The sequence below is a fragment of the Molothrus ater genome, chromosome 1, assembly GCF_012460135.2.
Source record: "Molothrus ater isolate BHLD 08-10-18 breed brown headed cowbird chromosome 1, BPBGC_Mater_1.1, whole genome shotgun sequence".
Lineage (NCBI taxonomy): Eukaryota > Metazoa > Chordata > Aves > Passeriformes > Icteridae > Molothrus > Molothrus ater.
Genome location: NC_050478.2, coordinates 68,914,758 through 68,927,028, shown reverse-complemented (window position 1 = coordinate 68,927,028; position 12,271 = coordinate 68,914,758). Strand labels below are relative to the sequence as shown.

The following is a 12,271-nucleotide window of genomic DNA, read 5'->3' as shown; positions in this document are numbered from 1 at the left end:
AGCACAGAGGATTCAGACACTTCTCTTTCACCCCATTCCTTTGGGCCAACAGTAATGGGCTCCTGTGCAGAAGAGCCAAAAGTGACAGAAAACCAGAGCATTTCTAAGTTAGCTGAAACATAAACTATGAGCAAGAAGCCAAAACTACATTAGATAAGGAAGTGCTTGAACTCAGCAGATGGTGAACAGAGGTAAATGAAGCCTCCTGTGACTTGAAAGATACAAGAAGTGGACCAGGCTAGAGCAACCAACTAGAATATTGTTCCAAGACAATATGAAAATGCAGAAGGACCAGAAAGATGTTCAAAGGACACAAACAGGAGGTCATCCACCAAAACCAGAGCACTTCAGAGCTGCAGCAACACAGGATGATGAAGATAACTGTCTAGTTATTGACAGAGTCAGGCATTTTTTCTCAGAAGACATAGGTAGGGACAATCATTTTGGGGAAAGGAATGTGCACTTGCTTTCCCGTTTTCACATGAAGTCTCTGCAGTATCTCTCAAGCTACATATAATATACAGAAAAAACAGTGGCTTCCACTGTAGGCCCTGGATGATAGTCTTCCCCTTTGCAGAAAGGCATTCACACTTTATTTGTACACCTACCTACACCTCCCTGCTCTCCCTCCTCCACTGTTATTTTTCTGGTTGAGAATCAGTCTCTCCTGCAGCGTGGAAATCAAGATACTGCCAAGCAGCATCACTGAATATAAATGAATGTATCAAAAATGAAGGAAGCCTAAAATACTATCATAACCTGAATGTTCCAAATAAGAACTTCTTATCCCTGAATCAGCATGTTTTACAGCTCTCTGTACAGCTTTCTTTTCCTGTTATTGCTTCAGATGAGTTCTGCGTCATACGAGATATTTGTACCGAGTACACACAGAACAACTTATCAGGAAAATACTTCTTTCACACTTCCCCCAACCTTCCCAAGTATATCTAATACAAATCCTGTCCATATTGTTCAGGGTTTTCATTTAAAACTAAAATTGATTGTCATTCCTCAGAGAAAAGTTCTCTCTCATTTTTTAAAGTTTCTGTTAAAGACTTCTTGCACATATTTTAAAAACAGATCAAGCAAATTCTAAATTTAGAGTTTTAGCTCAGATGATCTTCCAAAAATATTCACATACATTTTTCTATTCCTGTCTCTGTCAAAGTTACTTGGAAAATAATTAACAGTATCTTCTTTGTTGTGGCTGTCTAGGAGCTATATATACATCCACAATGGCAGAAGTTTCCTGGGTCATTTCTGGTTCATTCCATTTCTGGTTCTAGAAATGCCCACCCACACAGTGATTATTATTAATTAATATAAGACAGAAACAGAGAGACAAGTGGGGTCAGGGGGAGGGGTGAACAGAGAAAGGCACAGAGGAGCATCGTCATCCTGGCAAACACATCCCCTTACAGCTTCAAGCATATTAACTACTACCCTGGATGCAGACTGACTTACACTCAAGCCCTGGCACTTCTCAGAATTAAAGCACACTGCTGTAACATCTGAGCTTGTCATCAGTTAAGGCAAGACCTTCATGTTCATGAGGAGAAATATAGTGCCTGAAGCACTACTAGTGACAAACAGAGAAAACAGACTTAACAGCATTTTAAAAACCTTGCAAAGACCTGGTTCTTGAACCCATCCTTTCCACAACAACATTAAAAAAGACCAAAATAAACAGGAGGAAAACCTTGTCACTCAGTCATTCTAAAGCTCTCAACACATCATTCACCCTTTCTCTGAAATGCAGAAGATGCATGCCAATCATCACACTCCAGCAAGAGAGGCAAGGCGGTCACCTCCTTTAAAACAGTCAGAAAATAGACTGTTGAATAGAGATGATCAAAAAGACAGAGGCTGTGAACTAAAAGAGGAAGCCATCAATTTTTAAAATACCGATGGAGACAGATTCAAGCACATACTATTCACAGCTGGAAACAGAGCTGATGCAAGAAGGGGACACAGAGGAGGCCGACATTACAGGAAACCTTGATACACACATTTACAGGACAAATAGCAAGGAGAAAAACAAATGAGAAAACCTGGGAGAGTTATAAGACAGCAGGTGCAAAGAGGTTACAGATTTACAGCACCCTCTTAACTGGCAGTGCTGTCATCTATTGCTAATACAGACTAAATCCTATTTTATTTAAGCTACTGAAAAACGAGTACAAAGTTGATGAATGCCTGGCATCATCCCTATGCAGAAGGTGCTGTATGCACTCAGGCAGCTGCCAGCACCAAGCTAATTGAGAATGTGGTCTTTTCCCAAGACCACAACTATAATTTTAGCTCACTACAGCCTGCATTGGGATGTACTCAGTTTACATCTTTGCACACTCTTCTTTTAATATTCTGATGAATAATTTAGTTCTGATGGCAAGCCCTTTCACATACAGGCATTTTTTTCCTCAAGCCTGTGGATGTGGTTCCAAAGTACTGAACTGGAAGACACCCAAAAGGGGCTGTATCTGGTCCTCCCTCCTCTCCCTGTATTTTCCCTGTTCTGTAAAAAGCAGAATGCACAACACAGGGCAGCCCAGGACCTACAGCATCCTGGTTTGAGTCACAGTGGAGCTGAAGAACAAAGGAAAGGTAAAGTGCTTTTACCTCCCTGAAGAGCATGCTCGCATAATTCATCTTCCCAAACAGCCAGCATGCATTTGAAAGTTTTCCTGAAACATGGTCAGGGGGTGTTCACAGGGGACTCAGCTCCACTAGGAGCCAAGTGACAGATCTGTCAGGATCAGCCCCAGGACAGCCAAAGGAGGCTGTGGGGTTTCCTCTTGTCGCCGCTTTGCAGCAGCTTCCAGCTGTGTAGAGAGCTCCTGTAACAGATCCAGCATCACTTCCTCTCATGGGTGCTCCCCTGTGTGTCTGTTGCTGGCAGCTGGCACCCAGCTCTTCCTCTTGCCGCTGGCACCCCCTTCCCAGTAGGAAAGCTTACCTTGCAGATGACAGTGCAGATCAGCATTTGATTTAGCAGTGAACCAGCTGATTTCTTGTACCACAGAAGCAAATCCTCTCCTGCAATGTACAGGAGAGAGTCTACCCAAATTCATATGGCCAGAACAGAGAAGGTGTTACAAAGGCATTTTTTTTATTTATAAAAAAGAAGGTACTATTACAGCATATGCTTGTTATAATAAACACCCTTCCTCCTACAATCCTGAGGTAAACTTGAATTTCTTCTCTAAGTGCATGGAAAAGAATGTCATGAATATCCACTTTGCCATCTCTAGCATGCAAAAAAATTCCTTCACTGCTTTATTTGTCACCCTGACCACAAGGAAGCTCTGCACTTTGGGTGCTGAAGTCCTTCACACACACACACACACACCACACACTCCCTGCAACATGAAAACTACACCACATTTCCAAATAGCATCACAGGTTGTTTACGGAGACAGGCTGACTAAAGATATTTTTATCCTCAGCTCCCAAGACCAATTTATAATTAGTACAGCCTTTGAACAAGATGCACTTGCAGCACAGCATCAACACGCTGACTCAAAATAGAGCTTCTTGTAGTGCCAGTGGCCTCCCCAGGACAGCTCTGCTCCATGGCTTTTGGTACAGAAGGGTGGCCCACAACAATACAGACACGGGCTGGCTCTGGGGTACAGCATGGCCAAGGACCTGGGCAGTGAAGGAAAACACCTTGCTGGTAGCCCTGAGAAGCTCCCCAAGAACTGGTATTCCTTCTGCAAGTGGATGATGCAGCTGCCACCACAGCTCTCTCTGGCCTCTGTACCACTGCTTAGACATCAAAGAATTTTTTCCCATATCATGGATATCCTTAGACTCGCTTTGCTGCAACAACAACACAGAGAAGCTGCTCTGCAGAAACACTTCCATGGCACTGACAGCCAGCGTGTTTCCGTGCAGTTCACATTATAGCATCTTTCCTCTACCCCTAAAGCCTCCCTACAGCTCTGCTGCTCAGCTCAGAGGGTGCTGGCCACACAGATCCCCTTGGAGACATCCCCAAGCACAGTCTCAAACATAGGCAGCTGCCACAATGCTTTTCACTGCATTCAGATACAGCACTCCAGCTAAACAAAGGCTCTCTTGTGCTGCTGCTGCATGGCCTGAAATGGGGTGAAAAGAGCATGCCATGCAATATGACTGCCAGGAAGTTAGGGAGAGGCATGAGGGGGTAGGAAAGCAGAGGAATGCAGCCAGATGAGGGGGAACAACAGGCAACCTGGATCAAGCTGCCTCTTCCTCCTCCTGACAGCTTGGTTTGAGCGAAATATCCACAAAGCACAGCACCTTCCTCCCCTCTCTGCATTCCTGAAAAGCTGTAACACAGCTAGAAGGGCCTTCACAGTACCACGGGCTCTGTGGTGCTCCTCCTAAGAGATCTCCCACTCCTCCAGGGCCAGGGAACAAGCAGGCAACACTCAAAGAGCAGCATCTCTTCTGCTTCTGTCCAGAGGGCAAGGGAAGCAAAGATAAAGCAAACCTTTCAAGTCTCATTTGTGGGATAATAAAATTATAACCCTTTGTTTGCCCAGGACCATTGATTGCCAAGGCAGATAGTTTCACCCAGCAATTAACCTTCCCAAATAAATCTGTGCAGAAATACACAAAAAAAGAAAATGAGTAAAGTCTGTAGACTGCAGTAACATCCACCCTGAATTCTTCTCTTCTTAAAAAAGAAACTCTGTGGGACTAAATGCAACAAGAAATATTGATGACAACCTAACAATCCTCCCAGACATAATTAGCAGTCTCATTTTATTCAATTATGAGGTCACGGAGACTTCTTTCTATACTTCAACAGCTTTTGCTATGAGGGGAAAAAAAAGCAGCAGAAACCTCATGGGTGAAGTCCACATTAAGTTAACTTGGCTTTTTGGACTCCTTTGGCTTCAAATAAACAAAATCATTGCCTAGGGACAAAGTTTGACACCTGCACTCATGGCACTCCAGGGCAGTTTCAATACAAGTGAGAAACCTGATTGAAACAACCACTGCAGTGACCTGAGAAACAAACACTGTACATGGAGAACTGCTTAATTAGGTCTATCCACACTCTTACTGAGAAAATGTTTTCCCATGTCCATAAAGTAAGCATTTCCAGACCACTGAAGGTAATCCTTCAATGCTAGCTTTGCCCTTCCACCAAGCCAAAACTTGCTTTACTCTGTTCTACTGTCAGTTAACCAAACCAAAATTAGTACAATCACCTCCTACAGCACACTCTGTTATCACAAACCAGCATCGATCCCTGCAAGTAAAACCCTCATGTTTTGCAGGAAGACAAAATATTAGTTGCATGTGTGCAAGAGATAGCCCTTACTATCTGCCATGGATGGGGCAGAGTGCACTTCTGGGCTGCAAACCAAGGTTTCTGAGACCTCAATTAGCCCTTGGTGCCCCAAAACCAACTGTTGCATTGCTTTGCCTAAACCATCCTGACTATAACAACTATAACAGAGAGAGGTAATCCCATGGAAAACACTGGCCAGTTTCCAAGACAAATAAATAGTTATAAGCTGAGAAAAGCTCAAATACTAATTACAGACAATGGTAAGTTGTGTGGTGCGTGTGGAGTAGACAGGGAGAAAGGATAAAGACTCTAATGCGAAGGGAAGTAAGAGGGGACACCTTATTACCCCTACAATGCAGATGGACTACAGCCAGGACAGCATAAAAATAATAGTTTGTTGTTTCAAAACAAACCTCTTGAGAATCCATGGATACTCTACACAGAACTAGCTCCCTAAGAGAAGCTGTGTCTAATCCCAGCACAAAGTCATCCTCTTCAGCCCCTGGGAGGAAGAGTACTTGAGCCTGTGCTAACCAACTCACATCACCAACACAACTAAACTGTGAGCTGTTAGGGCTTTGTTCTCATTTTATACAACTATTCCTTACAGAAAGCTAAATTTCAGAGAATGAAATTAGTAATCACTGTTTATAATGTAAAATCCACATGGCTTTACAGCAAAGAAGCAGTATTTCTGATGGTTTAAAGTGTCACTGCTACAGCAACCGACCCAGCTAAATTGTATAACATTGCAAATCTAGAAATTTGTGTGCTTAACCACAGTTAAAATAAAATTAGGAATGTTGTATTTCTATGATTGCCATGGGAATGGCAATGACTTTGTTCTGATGGGGCACCCTTGCATTAGAGGCAGATATTCTGCTGCAGACTGACAGAAACGAGGAAAGAGGCACTCCAGATTGAGATAGTACCAGTGATCCTCCCAGCCATCAATTGCAACCAGTGCTCCTTGTGTGTGCAGCTACAGCAGCTCCACAGGGAACAAAGCAGCACAGGCCTGGTTTAAGGGAAAACTTGCCCACCAGTGAGGCTGTACAACCTGTACAACCATGCTGTTCCATTACTTATAGACAACCTGTACAATGTTGTTTAGAGACTGAAGAATGCCACTGAGTTAAAAACAGTTCAATGAGGCAGAAAGCCATAACTCTTTGCCTCTGGAAACCTGGATTAAAACCATGGCTTCAGCCATGAAGGTAAACATCATGGCCTGCTGGTACAAATAGGGAAAAAACACCATCCACCAAGGAAGATTCTGCTCAGATGCAATTGGAGGAGCTGAAGAGACCTTCGGAATTCAAGCTCTGTATATAGGGAAAAAATCAAGTGCAAACACAACAGGAAAGGGATCTATTCAAGAGGCTTATATCAGCCACTAAGTCGCTCCACATACTAGCTGGAAACAAGTCTTGTTAAAAATCAGGACTCCACATTTTCATCTCACTTTCCAGTGTTTCAGAAATACATGACTGAGTCAGAATCCTGTTATTACTTGTTTCTATCCTAAGTTTCCTTGTCCTTCCCTCTCCCCAGTGCACAGATGCAGCTTCAGCAGCTCCTATTTTCATTCCTTCTGCTTCATGCACTCTCCCACAGAGGTATCCCTCTATTCATAGTTAGGAGGGCTTGCATAACTGGCTGCCCCACAGCAATTGCCTTCAACAAAACACTTCCTTCTTAGAAGCAAAAAAGCAACCTTGAGACGAGTGTGCTGCCTCTGTTGCTCTCCACACTTCTGTTATCCCACATCCCAGCCTCACTTCTCTTCTTTCCTTTATCACAGGCATCAGAAATACATCAAGCGTACCTTAAAGAATAAAAGATGTTTTACTTCATCCCATCTTGCCTAGCAGGATGCTCAACACACAGATGGAGGGAGATTCTTCCCCCTGAATGACACATTGCAGCATGCACCACATGCAATCCATGGCAGGCATCATTGACATTTGATGGAAATCAGAATGGTGAACAGGGCAGAGCATGGCACACAGTATTGATTCTCCCACTTGACAAAAGCAAGAGCTCCACATTTCAGAGAATTCCATCAGGAAACCTATTGGGATCTTCACAAGCAAATGGGAGCAGCTGAGCATCCTGCTTCACCCCACTTTCACTGTAACAGACATTACATACTAATTCTACACCAACGAGATAGGAGAGGAAATACACAAAGTACACAGGCACCAAAAAACTGCAGTGCCTGCTGACAGGTCCTTGTAACATCTCACCAAACAAGGTCTCTCCCAAGAAAGCACAGAAAGGCCCTGAACTGACCCAGTCATTGACATGGGGGAAGGAGTTAATCCCATAGGCAGGAAGACTTGAGTTTAAAGGCACACATTTCCCCACTCCTAGCTGGGGACAGACATGCAACAGCCCTTTCCGTCACGCACACTCCTTCCTTCATTGCCTAGTTCAGAGAAACCTGCCATTTACCATTGCTAGTTGCTAATGCACCAGCCCTCCAAGCTGGTCTAGAAGAGATTTGTAGAACAGCACTGGAGATTTTATGTCTGAGCCTGGCAGCAGAGAGGGATTAAAAATGCTTTCTATGAAGACATAGGAACACACGATCAAAGATGGAACAAGCCCCCTGCAGCAGATTCTTGTGGTACCACTTAGCTTTCAGGACAAGGTGGTAGTCATGGGGATGTTAAGAGTGCATTAATCCCAGGCAAAAAGCCTGCAGCTTCCAAAAGGCAGATTAATTATTAAACCAGCAGCAATAAAAATATTCAGCAGCTCAGAGACATATACCCATATTATAGACAGATAAGAGCGCCAATAACCTTGAACTTCAGTTTGTAGATTCACTTCCCCTTCCCTGTGGATAGCAACAGTTATATTTTCTAAATTGTTCTTACAAAGGGAAATTGATGAAAATGGTGGTTTAAATTGGCTAAGAGGCACAGTGTACACAGCAGTAGCATTTTCCTGCATCTTTCTATCTTCTCTCCTGTCAACACCCATAAGTATAGAGTATGTTTTCTTCCCTGACCAACAAACCAAAAGAGGGACCATGAACATGATTAAGGGCTTTTAAGTACACCTATTTTTCCTTTAAAATAATTGGGATGGCAAATACTGGGATATAAGAGATTAGGCCTGTTGGGAGTTTGAAGAGACACTCCTTGCCTTTCTAAAGTCAGGTTAGTCACTAGAAAACCCTGAAACTCAGATATTCAGAAGAGGGATGGGCACATGTGCCCTCAAGACATGGTAGTTTTGGGGTTGCTGATATGTACATGCAAAGATCACCCAGTTTTGTGAGTGAAAGCAGAGCATCTTCTGGGTTTGAATGAAGAATAGTTGTTATCAGCTGACAGGAATTAAGTTTCTCCTCAGTGTATTCAACTCAACTGAACTCCAAACCACCCATTTATAGATAGGAAATGCAGAAAAGCAAAAATAATGTTTTACAGTGTTTGGCTGTGAGTCATTGAGTTGAGCAACTCCAGCTAGCAGTATTCAACATGGTTAAATGAAAATGTTGGTAGGGAAGCTGGAGTCTCAGCAATTTCTCAACAGATTAATTTACTTATTGTCTCTCAAAGGGAGGAGTTTGAAGCCTCTAATGCATGTATCACTATACACTGAGTATTAAACAGGAGAGGACAACAGTGGCCAAGCTGGCTGTCGTCCAGTTAATCATCCTGCTTTGACTCAGATTCATCTGTGAGCTGCTGTTGAAAACCAACTGCTTGTTTAATGGGGCAGAAAGATGAAATAAATTTCAATATGCATCTCTAAAGTGTCCTTCTTATGTAAAAGTGCTGCCTGAGGGAGTAAGAGACACATACATTTCCTTCTGCTTGTGCCAGTTTCACTTCCAATTTGCTATCCCTACAGGTACCAAATTCTAAAATTATGTGGAGAAAGAAGATGCAGCTGAATGCAAACCACCTCACTTTGGTTCAGGGCATTCTCAAGACACAGACAGAACTTCTCCAGGGAGGTGACAGCCATACACCCAAGTGAGATTAGTTAACACTGACTCATCAGGTGTTTCATTAAGGAGCTGTGTCAAGGAAGAAACCAAGAGTGCAGTGAGCAATGCAAACACCCTGGGGAGAAGTGGTGGCTGCTGGGGTGGAGGACATTTCAGGGACAGATGACACTGGCATGGCTGGGAAAGTCAGCCCAGGCCTGTCTCCAAACAGCAAAAGCCATTGAGTGGCACTGCCTGGAAATTATGATCAATAGTAGTGCAGAAACACACATACACACACATTATGTGCTTTTGGTCAGGTGAGGAGCATTCAAACCAGACCAAAACGGATTTGCTGACTGCAGGGCATCCCATAATCTTTTTCCATACCAACACTTAAAGGCAATAGCATCATTTGGGACTTGACCTTTTTTTCCTCATCTTTTTTAACAAGAAAACTTCCCTAAGCTGAGAAATAATTCAGTTTTACATTCTAACTTGGAAATTATGAGTTAGAATGTAGAAGCATTAACAGAGAATCCAGGAGTTTTGATTTTGCCATTGCGCTTTTTTATTGTGATTTTATGACAGAAGATCCACACATGCATAATTTATGTGACCCTTTGCTAACATAAACCAGAAACCAAAAATTTATACTGCTTTAGGAAAGCATAAGAAGACCAGTCTGGACTAGAGGTCAAAACACCACCTCCACAACCCACCCACATGCTCCCTGTGCTTTCCAGCCACATTCCATTAGTCTGTGGCTATCATACAAGAAAACATTCTTGTGTCACACATGCCTGTGTACCCACTGGCCAGGCACTGCACGGCATGCATCTTTACACACAATTTTGGAATACCAGCCCAATTTTTGCCGTTATCTGGCAAGCAGGCATTCCCAGGAGCGTGGGTAGCTCCCTCTGTGTCCCTCACCACAGCTCCACCAGCAGCGTCAAGGTGCTTGAGGCAATGCAAGTGACAGTGGAGAGATGGCCAAGGTTTTAATGTCAAAGGCTCCAGGTTCACAGCAAAGCAGCTTTGTGCCACCATAAGGAATTTCCATCACTCCAAACAAGCCTAAGAGATCATGCACATACACAAAATCTCCTCTTATGTCACATGCAACACATTAAGATTACAAAAGGAACTAAGCACTCAACCATTCTAGAATTAAAAGCCTGTGTTTACTGCTTGTCAATTGACCACCTGATCTTATATCAATTTTATCATCACATGAATAACTAAGTTTGCACTGTGCTTTTTCACCACACTATTTTAAGGGGATAAGGTACATAAAAAGACTAAATACTTCCAACTCCTGGCAAAAAGACAAAATAGAAATGAAGAAAACGCAGATGCCAGCACTTGGGAATTTGTTTCAGTAAATTCCAGTGGTATGCAGGACACCAGGAGTGATGCCTGCAGATTTGGGGAGCAGCTGCCTCTCCCACCAAATGTCCATGCTGCACACAAGTATCAAATCACAACATACTGAGCTGAAAGTGACCCACAAGGATGGAGCCCAGCCCAGCCCTGTACAGGACATCCCCCAGAGCGCGACCTTGTGCCTGTTCCAGGCCAGTCTGGATTGCGGTGTCTTCTGAAAGCCACTCTCTGGTCACTAAGAACTTGATGAGGAGGAAGAGATGTGAACGATTTGCATGGGAGACTATGCCAACAATAGATCATACCTGCTGTCTGCATGGGACAGGGAGTTTCTATCCCATGAGGAATTTTAATATTTTGACATCTGCTTTCACTGAATCTGTCCTTGTTGCTTAAGGATTCCCATGATACAACAGACTAGTTTGACAAGGAAAGAATCTGCAATGTAAACGTGATCCAGGAATCCAGACATGAGGAATAAAACACACATAGTATTTAAAAGCAACACATGATTGCATTTGAAAGTAACACATCATCTCCAGAGACCACAGACATTAAATGTGATCCAAAACAAAACACCATGGCTTCTGCAGCACAGGGAGATGCCAGAGAAGCCAAATATTTTCTATAGAAAGTTTCTATCACAGTAGAGTACAGTTTAAAGAAGAAATGTGTGTTATATGTGCATACATATACACAAACATATATATATATTAATTTTTATTTACATATATTTATTTTTAGGCAATCTTCCCCTCCTCTAAGACACATCCTCCCATATGCCATTCTTTCCTTTTGGTGCTTCAACATGTGCCTTTGACCTGTTTGCTGCCATTGACTCACTCACCTATCTTTGCTAGGTCTGCTACTAGTATTCCAGAATTCCAAATGAAGGAAAGACCATAACTTGCCACTAAAAACAGTTCAGTGAGAGTCTCTTCCTCTCCCTGACCTTTCCATGGGAGGGTGGCCAGCTCAGCTGCAATCCATACGTGCACTATCCCTCGCCCATAATTTCTTTAACTTCTTTTAGGGGCGTGCAAAGACTGTAGCCATGTCAGACAAGGCTGTGTGATGCCAATAGAAAATTTTATACTTCAAGAATTCAATTTTCCTCACAGAAGGGTGCTGTGATTTTTTCCCTTTGATTTTGCTCCACCTGAAATGTACTCTGCAGTACACAAGAAACTCAAAGTATAGTTCACCCTGACACAGAGACATTGTGGTATGAGAAGGAAAGAGCATGCTACTGGTTATGGTTCCCTTATTCCCAATTCCACTGCTATTACAAACACACAATAATCCTACGGTGGATCTGTCAAAAAAACAGAGCTCAGAAACAGGCAGTGTGGGAGTAATATTTCAAGAAATATTTTTGATTTATTTTGATTAAGCCACATCACCTTGCACAGTTGATTTTGAGTGCAGCTACAAAACCAGCCAAATTGGCAAAATTCAGGAGGTGTCAACACGTGGCAGAAAATTCTGACACTGGCAGTGGTTTTTGAGAGCTGTAATGTATGGCTACACCTTTGTTCAATTTTCAGATTTAGCTTCAGGAGACAATGCTGGTCAGGATGCAGTTTGTCACCCCATCACAAAAGTCCACCTCCCAGCACTCTCACCTCCCCTGACATTTACCGCCA

General features: G+C 43.0%; 1 protein-coding gene across 3 annotated transcripts in view; it reads right to left on the bottom strand.

The window, feature by feature from the left end:
- Positions 1-12,271, bottom strand: part of SLC22A23 (solute carrier family 22 member 23) — a 109,658-nt gene that overhangs the window by 60,310 nt on the left and 37,077 nt on the right. The window lies entirely within an intron of this gene.